Source organism: Rhinopithecus bieti, unplaced genomic scaffold (assembly GCF_001698545.2).
Source record: "Rhinopithecus bieti isolate Rb0 unplaced genomic scaffold, ASM169854v2 scaffold_19966, whole genome shotgun sequence".
NCBI lineage: Eukaryota > Metazoa > Chordata > Mammalia > Primates > Cercopithecidae > Rhinopithecus > Rhinopithecus bieti.
Window position 1 is genome coordinate 1,771,753 of NW_016809923.1, and position 9,355 is coordinate 1,781,107.

Genomic DNA, 9,355 nt, shown 5'->3' on the forward strand with positions numbered 1-9,355 from the left:
GTGATATAAATCTTACCAAAGCATAAATTATTACTGTTAGGTGAAACCATATGAAATTACTAACACTAAACCACTATAGACTTACAAAAATGACAACAAAAGGCAAGTTACAATATGTAGTATCTCCAGGCAAATGGTTTTTTGAAATATAAACATTTTAGAAATACTTAGAGTAAAGCTGTTAGTGACTGACAAATATTTGCTTCTAAGGAAACCCAGAGGTAAGGAAAGAAGATATCTTCAACTTTTCTAGATTAATGTTATGGAAAATCACCATGACCTAGTAGAATCGCTGTTTTTGAAAAACAGAATTCAGATAATCCATAAAATTCTCAAAACCACCTTGTGACTGTTTTTGAGCATAAATACTCTGTCTAAATGTATTGTATTCTACCCATCTCAACCATGAATAATGTAGGAATATTTCTGAAATAAAAATTTACTTCCTTTTTTCCTATCTTTGGGCTAATTGGGTTTATAGAATAGAAATATGAAATATTCTATTCTTTGTTTTACAGAATAGAAATCTGTAGAAAAACAACCACAAAAATTCATGTAACAGGATGCACGAGAGGCAAAGCCAATACTCATAGCACAAATTCCATGCCAGTACCTCTTATTTATTTCCTAGTCACATCCCCTAATAGTTTTTTTTTCTTTGGGCATTTGTAATCAGGACTTTTTATTCTTAGGAGATTTACTACCAGGTTTTATGACCAGTTGCAACTGGCCTCTTAGTGGCACATACATAAATATAAATTAGAAAATTTAGCATTGCATTTCACGACTCTGGGTATTAAGAGACACAAGTTTGGACCTAGAAGAAAATTCAGAGATCAGTTCGTTCTTTCACCCCATCCCCAGTAAAGGACAAAATTGAAACCAAGGGAAGTACTGAACTATCCTTTGGCATGTAGCTGCTTAACTATAACTATTCTGTGCTAAGAGGAAACTAATTTAAATCCATTTGACCACTGCCAGCCTTGAAGGACCTGCTTAGTGATACTTGCTATTTACTTCTAATAAAAGAATGAACAAAATAGTTATGTTAGGCCCAAAGAAACCATTCTGTTCTGTACATCTTGTTGTGATCAGGTGGCTAATATCCTTTTCCTTTTCCCTCACTGGCTTACAAAAGCATAGCCTGCATATCACCATATGAAGGGATGGTACTGACCCAGTTTTATGCTCCCTCCCATGATGTTTTATGTGAATGCAGAGCTGATCATTCTCATCAGCAAGGCACAGCTCCTCTGGGCAGCCAACACAGGAGTATTGTATATTTGATAACTATGCATAAGAATGGCAGTTAATTCTTTAGGAGTTTAATTTAAGCCTTTCTGCAGTTTCTAAAAGTAAGTAGGAGAATGACTAGAACAGAATGTTCTCATTTTGCAGAAATAGAATAGCAAACTATATATAAAGCGAGAAATTAGACTGAATATTCTTTAAAAAGACACATGAGAAGTGACAAAAGGAAACCACCCTTTAATAAAAATTTTATCTTTTGGTATTTTCGTTAATTTTCTTATAAAAGAAATATTTGTACTATGCATGCAACTAATGATGATACAGAGAATCATGCAAACTGATCATTTAACAAATGTAACTAAATAAACCTGTTTCAATTTTGCTAAAACAAAAGTCAATGGTTACTTTGTATACTGAACAATCTCCCATATAAAACAAGGTGTTATGTAAAAAGTTCAGCCTCTGGATAAATATAATCAGCCAATAATACTTAAACTTTTGCTTTTCTATACATATACTCACTGGCACAGAGTAGGTACTGAATATATACTTACTGAATTTATTTAAAGCCTACGACTTAAATATAAATGTACATAATAATTGTATGTGGTTTTATTCGCCCACTCAGCAAGTGGTACATAATCAATTGTCAAGAAAATTTATGAAGCATAAATTATTTTCAAAACCCCAGAGAAGTATATATAGGATTACAATATCTGTTAAAAGGTTCCAGACCTCTTTCTCTTCCCCATGTTGGAACACAGGGAGTGACATTGTTGAGTGTGGCAGAGAAAAGGAGTGTTCTCAGTTGAGAAGCGAGTCATTGTGTTGTGGCTCCTCATTTGCCAGCAGGGGCATGTCTTCAGCAATCCCCATGCCATGGGTCACTCTTACATACTCTCTTTAAAAAAAAAAAAAAAGAGAGAGAGAGAGATGATGATACCCAGATTGTGAAGCAGAGGAAAAACAAACAAACAAAAAAATCACAAAATAAAATTAGAGAATTGCCTTTATAGAACCACAATGTTTAAAATTAGCAATATCCTGTGTAGACAGCTAAGAAAATTGCTTAACCAAATGAATATATACACACACCGTAAGAAGGTGTGAAATGAAAGACAGAATGGGACAAGGTAATTTGATGGAGGCATTTGAAAGTCAGGGAAAGAGGTTTGGGTCATTTATGTTTACAGTGACCATATGTCCCGATTTACTGGGGCAGTCCCAGCTTATGCCTTTCATCTGAGCATAATAACAGAATTCCTGTTTCTCAAATGTGTCCCAGTTCAGATAATCTGTCATACTTATGCTAGGTATTAGAGATATCCCGCATTATTGAGCAAAGGAATTATGTGACAGAGGATCTGTAATAGGAAGATTATTCTATGATTTCTTGGCACCTAAAAAAAATGGAAGAAAAACTGGAAGGAGGCTTTGCCATTTCTATCTACCTGAATTGACTGTTATTTGGTGATCAGAAGACAAATAATGAGGAGAATCTATGAGACCTCATAAAAAAGATAATTGGCAGAATTTAAAAATGATTTAAAATAAAATATGAAGGATGAAAGATTTCAAAACTACTTAGATATAAGTTGTAAATTTGAGGGGTTTGGGGAAATGGCATTGTCAATAACAGGGATGAAATGTTGGAAGAAGACTTTTAAAGAGAATATTATCTAAAATACTATATTCAGGAGCCAAAAAAGGCAATCCAATGAAGTTATGATGTGCTCCAATGCCCAAGAAATAAAGGTATAAAGAAACAGAAAATACACTTCCACTGTTGAAATCACCAGCCTAAAGGTGATTTTGCATGGATCTTATAACCAAGTTGACATTTGAATCTCTAAAAGGGACCTTTAAGATCATGGGGTTCAACACCTTAACTATAGAATTTTATATACATACATATATATGAATAATTTCTCTCTCTATAAAGAGATTTTCCTCTATATATTTTAATATATAAAATGAAAGGACACACAACAAAAATATATCTGTATATCTATATTTCTCTACTTATTGGTAGATTTTTTTATTATCCATTATTTTATATATATATACACATATTCTCTCTCTCATACATATACATGCATATACTGTGTATAGTGGGTCTGAGAACTGAGCACAGGTCTCCTAGTCCCAGTACATTGGACTCAGCTCTTCATTATAATTTAGATGCTTCCTTAGAACAAGTTGTAAAATCCCAAAAGCTTAAAGGTCAACAAGTATTATACTTAATCTAGATATTTATGCAAATACCTTATGTCCTTTTAAAAATAAGGGATACAAATAAATAAAAGTTGAATAATAAATAATAAATTAGGTTGTCAAGCCTTCTGCTCTGGAGTAAGGTCTTGTAGAAGAAGATGAGTTTAATCACTATGGAGCAAGCTTCAGGATCTGGAGATTAGTTTGCAATTGTCAACAAGGTCTGTAGTTTTCAGCAAATACTTAAGAGAACAGATAATTTTTTTCACCATTGATGGGGATATATATTGGCTTATTTATAAAAATGATCTCTTTGGGAGAAAGTTATACTTGTCTTCTGTTTTGTTTTCAAGTTGTGCTGTCATGACGGAAATCATTACTAGATTAGCTGTCATCTGACATTGATTTTGGAAGATTTTCTAGAAGGAGAGAGACTAGGAAAGGGATTTGGCTTTTTTGTTTTCTTTTCTTTTTTTTTTTTTTCTTCCTTTCTTTCTCTTTTTTCTTTTTTTCTTCTATTTTATTTTTTGAACAACTAAGTGTCCTAGACGAAGGGACCAATTCTTATTGCTCCATACTTGGGGAGAATTATAAAAGATGTAACTACCTCGCAAAGAACTTTTCAGTATTACCCTAGGTCCTTTGCCCTGACTGGCCACTGAATATGCCCAATTAATAAAATTGTAATATTTTCTGATCTTGTACTCACCTCTGTTAGTATCTATTCACGCCTTTTTTATTTGTTTGGGACACATCTTAAAGTATCTTAAAGTTAAGTGTATCGGCTGGGCGCCGTGGCTCACGCCTATAATCCCAGCACTTTGGGCGGACGAGGCGGACGGATCACGAGTTCAGGAGATCGAGTCTATCCTGACTAACACGGTGAAACCCCATCTCTATTAAAAATACAAAAAAAAATTAGCCGGGCGAGGTGGCGGGCGCCTGTAGTCCCAGCTACTGGGGAGGCTGAGGCAGGAGAATGGCGTGAACCCGGGAGGCAGAGCTTGCAGTGAGCCGAGATCGCACCACTGGACTCCAGCCTGGGCGACAGAGTGAGACTCCGTCTCAAAAAAAAAAAAACCAAAAAAACAAAACAACAACAACAAAAAAAAACTGAAGTGTATCATATTTCTTAAGGTGTGTTCCTTTTTCTTAGTAACTATGCTTTCCATGGTTAGTGGCTAAATAGCTTAGCACAGCTCTGACACACAATTAATGAAAAGTAATTGAATGAGTGAATAAATTAATGGACAGGCGGATGAGTTGAACATTCAATGGAAACTGTCCAAGATAATAGTTTTCTTAAGGGCACCAACATTTTTACTTCACCTCTTTGTTTCTAACTGAGTCTAGAAGAGTAATTTGCCCAAGCCAAAATTTTAACGAGTATTTGCTAAAAGAATGAATCAAGCAAGCATGAATAAATATGCAAATAAGCCATAGCAACACTGCTTAGTCTAATGTTTCCTAATCTAGCTAATTTATTCTTCTGCATCCCCATTTAATTAATCAATCTGATGGTGTGTCTTAAAATTGGTTTGTTGTGTCGGACAGTTTTCCACATCTTCTCTAGTGTATATCGAGAATCAGAGACATTTATTAAGCTAATTAATTTATTTTGAGGGAAGATTCACTTGATCCATCAATTTATTTACATCCACAACAATAAACATAAATTTGTAGAGATCACAAGTAATGAGAAATAAGACACAAAACTGTTTTAACCAAATATGGCAGTTTATAAAATATTGAAGTTTCAAATGCATAATAGTTTATTTCATTTTGCCATAGTAAAATTTGATATAGTTTTATTTTCAAATCAGTACTTGAGGGTTTTCTTAAACTAGTGATTTCTGTGTATACATTTAAATTAAAGTTCTAGGTAAGCACGTATGTGTGTCCTCTTAAGTAGTCTTTAAGATACAAATTTTCTTTTTTTGTTTTTTTTTTTTTGAGACGGAGTCTGGCACTGTTGCCGGGGCTGGAGTGCAGTGGCACGATCTCAACTCACTGCAAGCTCCGCCTCCCGGGTTTACGCCATTCTCCTGCCTCAGCCTCCCGAGTAGCTGGGACTACAGGCGCCCGCCACCTCGCCCGGCTAGTTTTTTGTATTTTTTAGTAGAGACGGGGTTTCACCGTGTTAGCCAGGATGGTCTCGATCTCCTGACCTCATGATCCGCCCGTCTCGGCCTCCCAAAGTGCTGGGATTACAGGCTTCAGCCAAAGACACAAATTTTCTAATAATTAGCTCATTTAATGATACTTTAGGATCCATATTGTAAAATTCAGTATCAAGGATTACCAGAATAATTTGATTTTATCTTTCCTAACCATAATAATGCTGCCTGAAAGTATTATTTCATGGCATTTCTCATTTACAAAATAAAGAGGCCTGAAACTAAATAATAAGGGAAAGGGATAGATAAAACTCTTCAAGCAGGAATAATCTATGATGACATGACCTTATAATCATTTTACTATTGTTATGCAGTATTTATTTAGAAAACCTAATGAGTCTTTTCTTCTTCATTTCTCTGCTTGAGAGGTTAAATTAATAATATACATCTCTTTACTAAAGCTAGGTTTAACTGGAAATATTATTCATTCATTTCTTCTGCAATTTTGTATTAATTATAAAAATAAACATAAATGTTTAAAAACTCCCTAAATTTAAAAAATTTCAAATTTCAAAACTTAAAATTTTATGTTTATCAGGGTTAAAAAAAATCCCCAAAATCGTAAGTACTCATTTCTATGATTTATGCAAGAGCTTTAAAGAGAGACAAGAAATTAGAAAAAATTATTCTAAATGGCACATCATNGTATTAATTATAAAATAAACATAAATGTTTAAAACTCCCTAAATTTAAAAAATTTCAAATTTCAAAACTTAAAATTTTATGTTTATCAGGGTTAAAAAAAATCCCCAAAATCGTAAGTACTCATTTCTATGATTTATGCAAGAGCTTTAAAGAGAGACAAGAAATTAGAAAAAATTATTCTAAATGGCACATCATTTTAATGAAGGTAGAAATTATTCCCCCTATATAGAAATTTGATTTCATAGTCACTATTACAGGTTTTATTTAGATCCAATTCACGAAATTACAAAGTATTTTGATTTTTTTGTATATTAATAACCCATTTAATCCCTTATACATGTTACACTAATATCAGTTGCCAGACAATTTTTCTCCAAACAATTTCTGTGTATCTGATTTGAGATAAGCAACCATGGTCTCCAGAATCCTAACTCATGTTCAGCTTTATATATATAACTGTTTTTGTGTTTTTCTGTATCACCCATTATTCCTCTAATGTCTGACCCAATCCAGTCTCCCTTGGAGACACGTTGCTTTGCTTTTCTAAATTCTTGAAGCCAATTGATAACCTGCCCAAGATCTTCATCTCAGCTGTGCTTCTTCATAACTTTGGCTACTGTAATTACGTTGTTAACTGACTTACTGTTTCTCAGATCCACCAGTCCCCCCCCCAACCTTAGATTTTACTTTTCTACGTCTATGACATGACTTGATGTATGTAGACACTGAGCCATCTACACTTGATGTATGTAGAGCCTGAGAGAGAGAGCAAGAACGACTATATACAAACTAAAAGACACACTGTAGCATAAATGGGATGACTGAAGGCTCCTCTTTAAAATGAATTTCTATACTTTCAAGCAAGAAAGTAAGTGGCATTTTGGAGAAAAAAAATAGGGTACATCTTTAAGTAGAAATAAATGTTCTTTGTAATATAAACTGTACAAATGCTTTCATTTTACATTTTCCCCATGTCACAGAGAAATCCCAGGATGGAAGTAAACTCTAATGACTTTTACAGAATTTGCATTTCTATGCTACTTGTTTTTCATCCTGCTACCCAACCCAAGTTTCAACATGGTGTAAAGAAGGTTAGGATGAGACCAATGACAAATTTTATAAAAGGACAAAGAGTCTAGGACAGTTGATGGTGCAGGAAAACTGGAAGGGAATTTAAACATCATACAATCTGACCCACTCACTCTACAGATGAAAAACCAAGACCCAGAAAGTTAAAAGTGATACTTGGCCAAAGATGAACAACTAGTTAGTGACACACAAGGATAAAAGTCTAAATTTTCTAAAATCCAGGTTACTTCTCTACACCGCCCCCAACATGGCACATTAATTGTGTGATTTATTTTCCTTTAACTTAAAAGATTTAGTATTCCCAAGTCTCATCTCTCCCCAAAATCCAGTGGCCAGATGAGGAAAGCTTTGTCATCCACTGCATTTTCAACCTTTATAAACATTACAATGTAAGGGACATAGGTTTATTCAATACATATGAATTAGACGGAGATGAAGTTCACTCTTTTATCCCATGAGTCATAAATTGAACTTTGGAAATGGAGATCAGACTAATGAGAAAAAAAATCTGGACTGATGGATCATGCCTGTCATAAACCGTACACAATCAGAATCTTCTGTATTTTAAAATAAACATGCTTGATTTCCACTCCAGTAACACTTCCGATTTGAAGGCAGTTTACAAAACCATAGTGTGGATACTCATCTCAGCAATTTTCCTATCTGTAATTTAGTAACTTCTAATTTAGTGGGAAATAGGACATCATTTGGTTAATTACTTGAAAACTAACTTATAAGCAATCCAGGAGAAAAGTCATACTTTTCTTGCCAGTGTATTTAAAGTATGGATCGTTAGTACATTTTTGCATGTGCATTCATAAATATAATTACATTCATAAACACTGTCCCAGAGCTAGGACATTTTGCTGATCACAATTAAAAAAAAAAAAATAAGAGTAAAACGATGGGAGAGTTTCATAACCTCGTTGTTTTACCACCTTAACAATAAATAAAAATGACTCTAAATTACTCTGCATTGAAAGAATGTTGCATAAATGATAAGTAATTATAATTAAAAGTAACAATAGATAATACTTTCTATGTGTGTACTGTGTGTAATATGATTCTTAAGACCAGTTTATGACTTGCATTGCTACCTACCATTTGAGAACGCTAATAAATTTTTTAAGCCTCAGGAGAATCTTACAAAGAATGCACAAGTCACCCTGACCACTGAGGCAAAGCCTAGCTAGATTTAAGTTGTTAATTGAATCCCTTGACCAATATATTTTTAATGTCTTTTCCTTTATGTAAATAGTCAACAGAGAACAGCAATTGCCTATTTATTGACAATGGACATATTTGTAGACAATGTTTGAAGTGCTGAATAAGAAAATGAAAAGCATACAGTAGTTAATCTTGGTTTACAATGTGGGAGGCACAGCAGTTTTCTATGCTTACTAGAATCTACATATGAAATCTCCCATGATTGGCTACAGGCTCCCTGCACACTGATGCCTAGAAAACATTTTGTGCAGAGGTGGGCGCAAGGTGTTCAAGTGAACGAAAACCACAAGTGATATACCTATGCTAGCTTGAAATATTAAAAGCACACAATTTGAAGTTCTGTAGAGTGAAAAACCAAATTATTCAAGGATGTTAGAGAATAGCAGATCTGAATGATGGCTTACATTTAAACCATATTGCTATAATTCCAAGCTCTCAATTTCTGAAATACTTTATAAATTTATCTTTTCTTTTAAATAATGAGATCTTTTAAACATACAAAAATGATATAATGAATATAATGAACACACTTGAACTTTCTACTCAGCTGAAGAAGTATGAGTACAAATACAGTTCAATAGCCCTATCCAATAGCATTTTCTTCCCTTCTCACCACCTAGAAAAAGCAACTATCCTAAATTGTGTGCTTTTCCTTCCTGCCATGTTTTATACTTCACTACAAATATATACAGAGTATATATAATATATTTATACATAATATATATACTATATTATATATAGTATATATATTT

General features: G+C 33.7%; 1 protein-coding gene and 1 long non-coding RNA gene across 3 annotated transcripts in view; one reads left to right on the top strand and one right to left on the bottom strand.

The window, feature by feature from the left end:
• Positions 1-9,355, top strand: part of KCNH7 (potassium voltage-gated channel subfamily H member 7) — a 485,293-nt gene that overhangs the window by 232,100 nt on the left and 243,838 nt on the right. The gene's annotated exons all lie outside the window — the stretch shown is intronic.
• The window catches only part of LOC108541425 (uncharacterized), a 46,007-nt gene that overhangs the window by 6,707 nt on the left and 29,945 nt on the right, over positions 1-9,355 (bottom strand). The window contains exon 2 of the long non-coding RNA XR_001888960.1: positions 1,987-2,152. This is a non-coding gene — a long non-coding RNA (uncharacterized LOC108541425). The remainder of the gene's footprint in view (positions 1-1,986; positions 2,153-9,355) is intronic.